This window comes from Suncus etruscus, chromosome 4 (genome assembly GCF_024139225.1).
Source record: "Suncus etruscus isolate mSunEtr1 chromosome 4, mSunEtr1.pri.cur, whole genome shotgun sequence".
Taxonomy (NCBI): domain Eukaryota; kingdom Metazoa; phylum Chordata; class Mammalia; order Eulipotyphla; family Soricidae; genus Suncus; species Suncus etruscus.
The window spans coordinates 153,921,248-153,930,201 of record NC_064851.1 but is presented as its reverse complement, the minus strand read 5'-3'; positions in this window follow the sequence as shown (position 1 = coordinate 153,930,201).

Genomic DNA, 8,954 nt, shown 5'->3' with positions numbered 1-8,954 from the left:
CTTACCAGTTTGTGTGAGGATTTAATGAAAGACAAAAGATGAGACTGAATTTTGTAAGCTGAACTTTGTTCACACACTATGAAAAAAATGTGGTAGTAGATAACAGACCCATGCTTATTTTCCCACCTCCCCTGATTATTTTTTTTTAATTTTAGTCATTGTAATTTACAATACTGTCAATGATAGGGTTCCATGCATACAATGTTTTACACCCCCACACACACAGTGTTCCTTTCCATCCACCGTTGTCTCAGGTTCCATATCCTTCAAATACCCTTCCTCCTACCCCAAACACTTACATCTCCCCATCATGGTAAGACTAGTTATTAGATTTGTTGCTTTTTAATTTCCTTCTATGCTTCTTTATATCTTACACATGAGAGATCATTCTGTATCTTTCTAATCCTTCTGGCTGACTTCACTCAGTTTCATCAACATATGATAAACTGCATGATTTCACCATTTATTATTTCAGTTTCTTTCTTTCTTTCTCTTTCTTTCTTTCTTTCTTTCTTTCTTTCTTTCTTTCTTTCTTTCTTTCTTTCTTTCTTTCTTCCTTTCTTTTTCTTTCTTTCTTTCTTTCTTCCTTCCTTCCTTCCTTCCTTCCTTCCTTTCTTTTTCTTTCTTTCTTTCTTTCTTCCTTCAATCCTTCCTTCAGTCCTTACATTCTTTTTCTTTCTTTCTTTCTTTCTTCCTTCCTTCCTTCCTTCCTCCCTCCCTCCCTTCTCTTCTCTCTCTCTCTTCTCTTTCTTTCTTTCTTTCTTCTTCTTTCTTTCTTTTCTTTCTTCTTTCTTCTTTCTTCTTTTCTTTCTTTCTTTTCTTTCTTTCTTTCTTTTCTTTCTTCTTTCTTTCTTTCTTTCTTTCTTCTTTCTTTCTTTCTTTCTCTTTTTCTTCCTTCCTCCCTCCCTCCTCCCTCCTTCCTTCCTTCCTTCCTTCCTTCCTTCCTTCCTTCCTTCCTTCCTTCCTTCCTTCCTTACTTCCTTCCTTCCTTCCTTCCTTCCGTGCTTACTTCCTTCCTTCCGTCCTTCCTTCCTTCCTTCCTCTTTCTCTTTTTTTTTTTTTTTTTGGTTTTTGGGCACACCCATTTGACGCTCAGGGGTTACTCCTGGCTATGCGCTCAGAAATCGCCTCTGGCTTGGGGGGACCATATGGGACGCGGGTGGATCGAACCGAGGTCCGTCCTACACTAGTGCTTGCAAGGCAGACACCTTACCTCTAGCGCCACCTTCCCGGCCCCAAAGAGACCTTTCTTTTTTTTTTTTTGGTTTTTGGGCCACACCCGGTGACGCTCAGGGGTTACTCCTGGCTATGCGCTCAGAAGTTGCTCCTGGCTTGGGGGACCATATGGGACACCAGGGGATCGAACCGCGGTCCGTCCAAGGCTAGTGCAGGCAAGGCAGGCACCTTACCTTTAGCGCCACCGCCGGCCCCTAAGATTTTAGGGACACCATGATTTTTTTGTTTGTTTGTTTGTTTTGGGCCACACCCGTGGTGCCAGGGTTACTCCTGGCTTCTGCTCAGAAATAGCTCCTGGTAGGCACGGGGGACCATATGGGACACCGGGATTCGAACCAACCACCTTTGGTTCTGGATCGGCTGCTTGCAAGGCAAACGCCGCTGTGCTATCTCTCCGGGCCCAGAGACCTTTCTTGATCATATTTTTTGCTCTTTTATTGAAGATTAACTGTCAATATACCCAAGAAAATGTTTCTGGGCTCTCAATTCTATCCTATTGGTCTGAGAGTCTACTTTATTCCAGTACCATAGTGTCATGATTATTATCATTTATAGCATAATTGAAAGTTGATAAAAGAAAAAAAATTCAGTCTTCTTCCCTCCTAGTATTGCTTTGGCTATTCAGCAGGAGTGGATATTTTATTCAGGAAGTATTTTATTACTTCATATAAATTCCAGTAGCATTTGGGCTATATATATATTTAAATATTATGGGTATCTAATTTTTAGTTTTTGGGCCACATCCCATGATGCTCTGCACTCAGAAATCACTCCTGGTGGTGCTTGGAGGACCCACAATATAGGATGCTGGGAATTGAACCAAAGTTGACTACATGCAAGGCAAATGCCCTACTAAGCTGTAATATCTCTTTAGCCCTGTTAAAGGCATTTTGTAGAGATTGCATTAGTCTGTACAATGCTTTGGGTAGGATTGTTATTATAAATCTATTAATTATTAGGTTTTATGTTATATTATTTTATAATACAGCCAGAATAATTTTATAATAATATTATAATGATAATATAATCACCATTATAATTCCAATCCATGAACTGGGGATGCCCTATCATTTCCTATGTCTTCTTTTATTTCTTTTAGTACTGATTTACAGTTTTGCTTTTTTATTTTTATTTTGTTTTATTTTTTTTGTTTTTTATTTTGGGTCACATCCGGCAGCGCTCAAGGGTTACTCCTGGCTGCTACGCTCAGAAATCACTCCTGCCAGGCTCGGGGGCCATGTGGGATGCCAGGATTCGAACCACCATCCCTCTGCATGCAAGGCAAACATCCTACCTCCATGCTATCTCTCTGGCTCCAGTTTTGCTTTTTTAATTAAGTCTCACTTTAAGTGGATTCCCTTAATTTTTATTCAGACACCATTGTGAGTGGAATTTCTTTCTTTTCTAGATTATTGTTTGCATATAGGAATACCACAAACTTTTTTTTGTTTTTTTGGGTCACACCCAGCTATGCTCAGGCATTACTCCTGGCTCTATGCTCAGAAATAGCTCCTGGCAGACTTGGGGGACCATATAGGATGCTGAGATTCTAACCATCGTTCTTCTGCATGCAAGGCAAATGGCCTACCTCCATGCTATCTCTCTGGCCCAGAATGCCATACATTTCTGATGTTGATTTTATAAAGTCTGTCATGTTACTATACAAGTTAATTGTTTCTAGGAGTTTTGCTGATAGAGTTCTTAGGGTTTTCTCAGTTTAGTATTGTGCCATCTGAAAATAGTGATAGTTTGATTTCTTTTCCATACCTTTAATATCTTTTTCTTGCCTAATTAATATGAAAAGGGCTTGCAATACTAATAAGATAGTGTATTAATATTAATGTTAATAGAAAGTTCAACCGTTATTTCACCAGCCCCAGAACTATACTTTTCTTTTTAAATTTGCTTTATTTTTATTATTATTTTTTGTATTGCAAATCTTTCACAGTTATGTTTAAGGTATATAGTGACAGTGAATTAGGGCAATTCCCACCACCTCCGCCACTGTTCCCAGCATGCACTCCACACCTCCACCCTTAGCCCTCTGGACTGCTAGTGTAACAGGTTCCTTTTGTGTATAGTTTGTTGTAGTTTGGGTCTCTTGATTCTATTGTCATTGACTTTGGGTTGGGTATTTAGGTCTGATATTTTTTATTTTTACTCAATACTCATGAGACTGCTTTGACCCTGGAACCATCCACTTTTATTTTTCTCAATTTGTAGGAAAACAGAAATATGAGGCAGAACAAGATGATTCATGTTCTATGGCAAGAAAACAAACAAACAGAAAAAAAAGAGCGGGTGGGAGCCCCTGTCTAGAAACTATAAATATACATTTAAAAGAAGAAAAAAGAAAAAGAAAGCAAAAGGGGGGGCTGGTGTGGCAAGGTTTTTGGTGTGGAAAGGTTTGTTGCTGTTGTTTTGCATAGGCACAGTAAGTATTGAGGCAATTAGAAAGGAAATTCCCTTGGCCCTAAGAGATACAGGGTGTCTCCACCGTTGAAGCACACTTTCATGAGACCAACTACAGGCTCTGGACATGTTCATTTTTGAACCTCAAGGTTCAAATTTTATGGTGCCAGGAAATGTTCTGCTCAGTTGTGGTTGTCAAAGTCAGTCCTCTGTAATTAGAGATCTTGGCTTTTACACAGATCCTAGGACGAAGTCTAGAATAGTCTTTCTTTCTTTCTTTTTTTTAGATTCCAGATATTCTGCTCATTCACAGTTGTTATAGTCAGTCTTCTGTATTTAGTGATCTTGAGAACCATACTTTTAAAATACCTTTTTAAAGGAACATGGCGGGGTGGGGGAGTGGGGGTAGGGCTGAGAGGGTCATTTGCTACTCAAAGAGTAATGGTTGATACTTTAAGTTTTAAAGCTTTGAATAGATGATACATCCAGGTAATTACAAACTAAACTTATATAAAGCATGCAGTACATTAAAAGCTGGGGACAGAGTTATAGTATAGCAGGTAGGTTGTTTGTCTTGCAGGATGCCAGCCAGGGTTTGATTTCAGGAACCACATAAGGTGCCCTGAACCTTGACAGGACTAAACCCCAAATACAGCCAGGTTTGGCCCAAAACAAAGCAAAACAAAATACTTGCTACCACCACCACTGGTGGTGGACCTTGTCCCACTCATTTCCTAACAGGGAGCTACTCCATTAGTTTTATATTTATCTCTCCAATGTATTTTATTTGTTGTATTTGTTTGGGGGCCACACCTAGCTGTACTCTGGGCTTACTCCTGACTGTGCTCAGGGATCACTTCTGGCTGTGCTGGGGGGGGGCGGAACCCTGGTGGCTCATGTGCAGAGCAAGCACCCTACCCACCAATCTGTCGACAGCACTTCCAGAATATCTCTATGGTAAATCACATCTATTGAACATCTACTGATTCACGTCTTGAAAATCGACTATATGTGAATTTAAAGGAAGATCAATTATCGTTTCATCTTCCGGATATTATATCCCATTTCACATTGCTTCCTTTGCTGGAACAACTTGCTTCAACTCACTCAGTAAGCGCAGGTGATTGGTGCCAAAGTAGTCCCTTGAGCCCCAACCAGCTGCCTTTCAACAGTTGGAACCAGGGCACTTCCTGGCTGTACTAAAGAGCAAAATCAGGGGCCAGAGAGACAGCACAGTGGTAGGGCGCTGGCCTTGCAAGCAGCCGATCCTGGAGGGACGGTGGTTCGAATCCCGACCCTGCCTCCATGCTATCTCTCCAGGAGTGATTTCTGAGCGCAGATACCCTGAGGGCCGCAGGTGTGACCCCCGCAAAATAAAGCAAGCCAGACAAGGCGTTTACCTTGCATGCAGAAGGACGGTAGTTCGAATCCCAACATCCCATAGGGCCCCCTGTGCCTGCCAGGAGCAAGTTCTGAGCACAGAGCCAGGAGTAGCCCTGAGTGCAGCAAATGTTACCCCCCCCCCAATGCAAACCAGAATCCGCTGTGCAATGCAGGAAAGACTGCATCCAGCACTCATGCCTAGCTCCAGCCTCTCCTCTGCTCTCTCTCTCCCCCAGGTCCGCCGAGACCACCCGCCTGCCTCCCCGCCCTGGACGCCGGCTGCGTCCCGGCCCCCGAGCAGCCTGGACGGCTGGGTGAGCCCGGGGCCCTGGGAGCGGGGCGTCGGGGGCAGCCTGAGCAGCCCCCCGCCGCCGCCGCCGCCGCCGCCGCTGTCCCCGTCGTGGAGCGAGCGCTCCGCGTCCCCGCTGCGCCCCGAGCCCGACGCGCGGCCGCTCAGCCGCCAGCTGCAGGCGCTGCTGGCGCGGAACATCATCAACGCCGCCCGGCGCAAGAGCGCGTCCCCGCGGCCGGCCGCTGCCGAGTGCCGCCCGCCCTCCTCGCCGCCCCGCGCCCCGCCGCCGCCCCCGCCGCCCCGCGCGCGCTCGCCCCTGCCCCTGCCCGCGCGCCAGGCGCCCGCCGGGGCCCTCTTCGCCCCCATCCGGCGCAGCCCCGGCCCCGGCCCCCGGAGCCCCCTGCCCGCGCCCGCCAGGCCCTTCCCGGCGCGCCGCTCGCCCACGGACTCCGACGACGTGTCGCTGGACTCCGAGGACTCCGGGGCCAAGGCGCCCGGCATCCTCGGCCTCAACATCTGTCCCCGCGGCTGGAGCGGCAGCCTGAAGCTCAAGCGCGGCAGCCTCCCCGCCGAGGCCTCCTGCAGCACCTGAAGCGCGGCCCCGTCGCCACCCCGCTGGGCACCGAGTTGGGAGAGCCCGCCCTTGGGGCTCGCGTGGGCCCCTTGCAGCAGGCCCAGGGGGGCGTCTGGCCTCCCGGAGTGGCCAGAGCAATGGGTCGCTCATTAGTTGGGGTCGCGAGCCAGCCAGGTGTGGCTTCTAGCTCTTCTGAATCACAGAGGTTTCCCTACCCAGCCCCAACGCTCTGTGTTCCTGTTTCATGGGGGGCTTGTCACTAAAGCAATCCTCGGCAGTCCTAAGAGAATCTCTCTCCTCTCTCTCTCTTCTCTCCTCTCTCTCTCTCTCTCTCTCTCTCTCTCTCTCTCTCTCTCTCTCACTCTCTCTCTCTCTGTCTCTCTCTCTCTCTCTCTCTCTCTCTCTGTCTCTCTCTCTCTCTGTCTCTCTCTCTGTCTCTCTTTGTCTCTCTCTGTCTCTCTGTCTCTGTCTCTCTCTGTCTCTCTCTCTCTCTCTCTCTCTCTCTCTCTCTCTCTCTCTCTCTCTCTCTCTCTCTCTCTCTCTCTCTCTCTCTCTCTCTCTCACCCCCAACCCCTCATTCCAGGGTTCCTTCCACCCTGGCTCTGATCTCTGGAATGTAGCAACTGAGGGGTCACTTCAGAAGATTCAAGTTCCCTGTCCAGGCCCTGGCTTGAACATACCTTCCTGGCACTATGCTCAGGGCAGGAGCAGCTGTTTTCCATCCCTTCTCAGACCAGCTCTATTTTTACCAGAGTGACCTTTAAAGAGGTTTCCCAGGCCAGCCCCAAGGTGCCCTGCTGGCTCCTCTGAAGACCACAGTGGAAGATTCCTCCTCCCAGACCATTTTGCTTTTCTCCTCCCTGCTCAGACTGTCCAGTGCATTCCATGTGCAGCCAGAGAAGAGAGGTGATTGGAGTCTCCAGGAAAATCCTCAGTGTTTCCACTCCTCCTGCCCCCACTAGGCCCTTTGATGGCAGTTTCTGGGCTGAGAAGAGAAGTTATATGGTGCTATCCTGTAACTTTCCCAGGTGGTCTAGAGTGGGAGATTGCACATTTAGAGGGAGGCAAGGAGTGTCTCTGAGGTTCACCTGAAGGGTCTGAGATGGGTTAGGAAAGGAAGGAGATGAGAGCAGAGATTTCAGTAGGAAGAATTAGGAGTAGATGTGCATGGGTGGATGAGAGAAGGCTTCAACCCAGGTTTGCCCACATTTCTTTTTCTTTAGAAGGTACTTCATTGGTCTGCATCAGTTTCCAGCCAATATCCATGTCATGCCCAGATGAATGGATCCTTCCTGTTCTATTTCTTTCCTGTCACTCTGGTCCAGGTAGTGCCTGATACTTGGTAATCTTAAGGGAGACTGGCTATCTTTTAGAAGTTCAGAATATCACTTTCAGGAAACTCCAGTTTTGGGGTGTGGAAGAGAAGGTAGGAACTGGCTGATGATCAAAGATAAATAGGCAAAAGGATGGTAGGATGTTGCTAAAAAGGTGACACGTCATTTTGGTGTTAGACCTACGTTAGAACTGGAACTAGGGTGATGGTGATGGTGGAAAAGAATTGGGCTGTTTCTTGATGAAAAGTGATCTCAGAGAGTTCTTAGGGCTTAAGGACTGGGGACATGGGCCCTGTTGGGGGAAGATTTTCAGTTTAGTCGTTTCCTTGTAGTTCAGGAGATTATAAGCTCCTTGTAGCTCCTGAGCCTCTTTCAGAGAAGACATTCCATCAGTCACCTAGAAGCAGTCACCTGGAGTTGCGGTTTTCAACTTTTTTTTTGTTTGTTTGTTTTTGGGTCACACCCGGCAGCGCTCAGGGGTTACTCCTGGCTCTAGGCTCAGAAGTCGCCCCTGGCAGGCTCGGGGGACCATATGGGATGCCGGGATTCGAACCACCGTCCTTCTGCATGAAAGGCAAAAGCCTTACTTCCATGCTATCTCTCCAGCTCCTGTTTTCAACCTTTTCAAGCCTACAGACCAGCATTGGATCACTGCCCTAGGACTAAAATTTACTTCCATTTGCATTTACCCCCAAAGAACCAGCAGGAAACGCCTTTGTAAAAGTGCAGTTCCCAAGTCTGCTAGTCTCAAAGCTGCTTACTTACTTACTGCCTTTCCCCCATCTCTCCCCTAATTCATGGAGCTGCCCTTTGCCTATAGAATTCAGAGTTGGCCCTCAATAAATGCTTCATGTATCCTCCTGCCTCCCTGTGTTATGTGATATGTGGTATCTAAAGTCCTGATCTTTTCGACCTCCATATGGGACTGAAATGGGTGAAAATGTTTGAGTGAGTTGGGATGGGGGCCTAGGAAGCAATGACCACTAAGAAAGAAGAGGAACTTTGAGAACACTTGGGGCATAGGAGAAGCCCTCCCTAGGTTTACCCACTGGCTGCTTAAACCCATTCCTTCTGCAGGTCTCAGCTTCCCTATATATACATGAGTATGTGGTATAAGAAATGGTCTAAATCCAGACTGGTTGGGGCCAAGCTAGTCTTGTGTTCAGGCTTCTTCCACCTGGCAGTGGTTGTGCCTGGGAAGATGGCAGGCAACATTGTGAACCCCAGAGTACCTGGAGCATCTCCTCTCCTGTAGAGTCTTCCTTTGCTCCAGTAAAGGAACTGTTACCCTTGATGATGTCAGACCTTTTCCCAAGAGGTGTCAAAAATATGTGCCTGGACAGTCTCTCCCTCATACAGGGGAAGTTGCCTCCCACCCTGAGCCCTGGGAGTACTGGATGCCGCTCTCACCCAGTTCTTTATCTTCAACAGGGACCTTTCCTGAGTACTGAGTCCCCACTGCCAACTACATGTCCCAGACACCTCATATCAAGTTTATCTCCCATGTAACTCTGCATCTGTCTTCCAGTGCCAACTGGCTGCCTGCCACAGTTACTCCAGCCAGGATATCCATACATCCCACATTCAATCTCTTCTCAGGATATAGGGAGTCCCTCACTCCTCTCCATTCCTCGCCATTTCTCTGTCTTGCCCCTATACTTGCACCTCTCACTTGGCTTAGTGAAATCCTTTTGCTTCCAGAGATGAGAGTGTGATTCAGTGG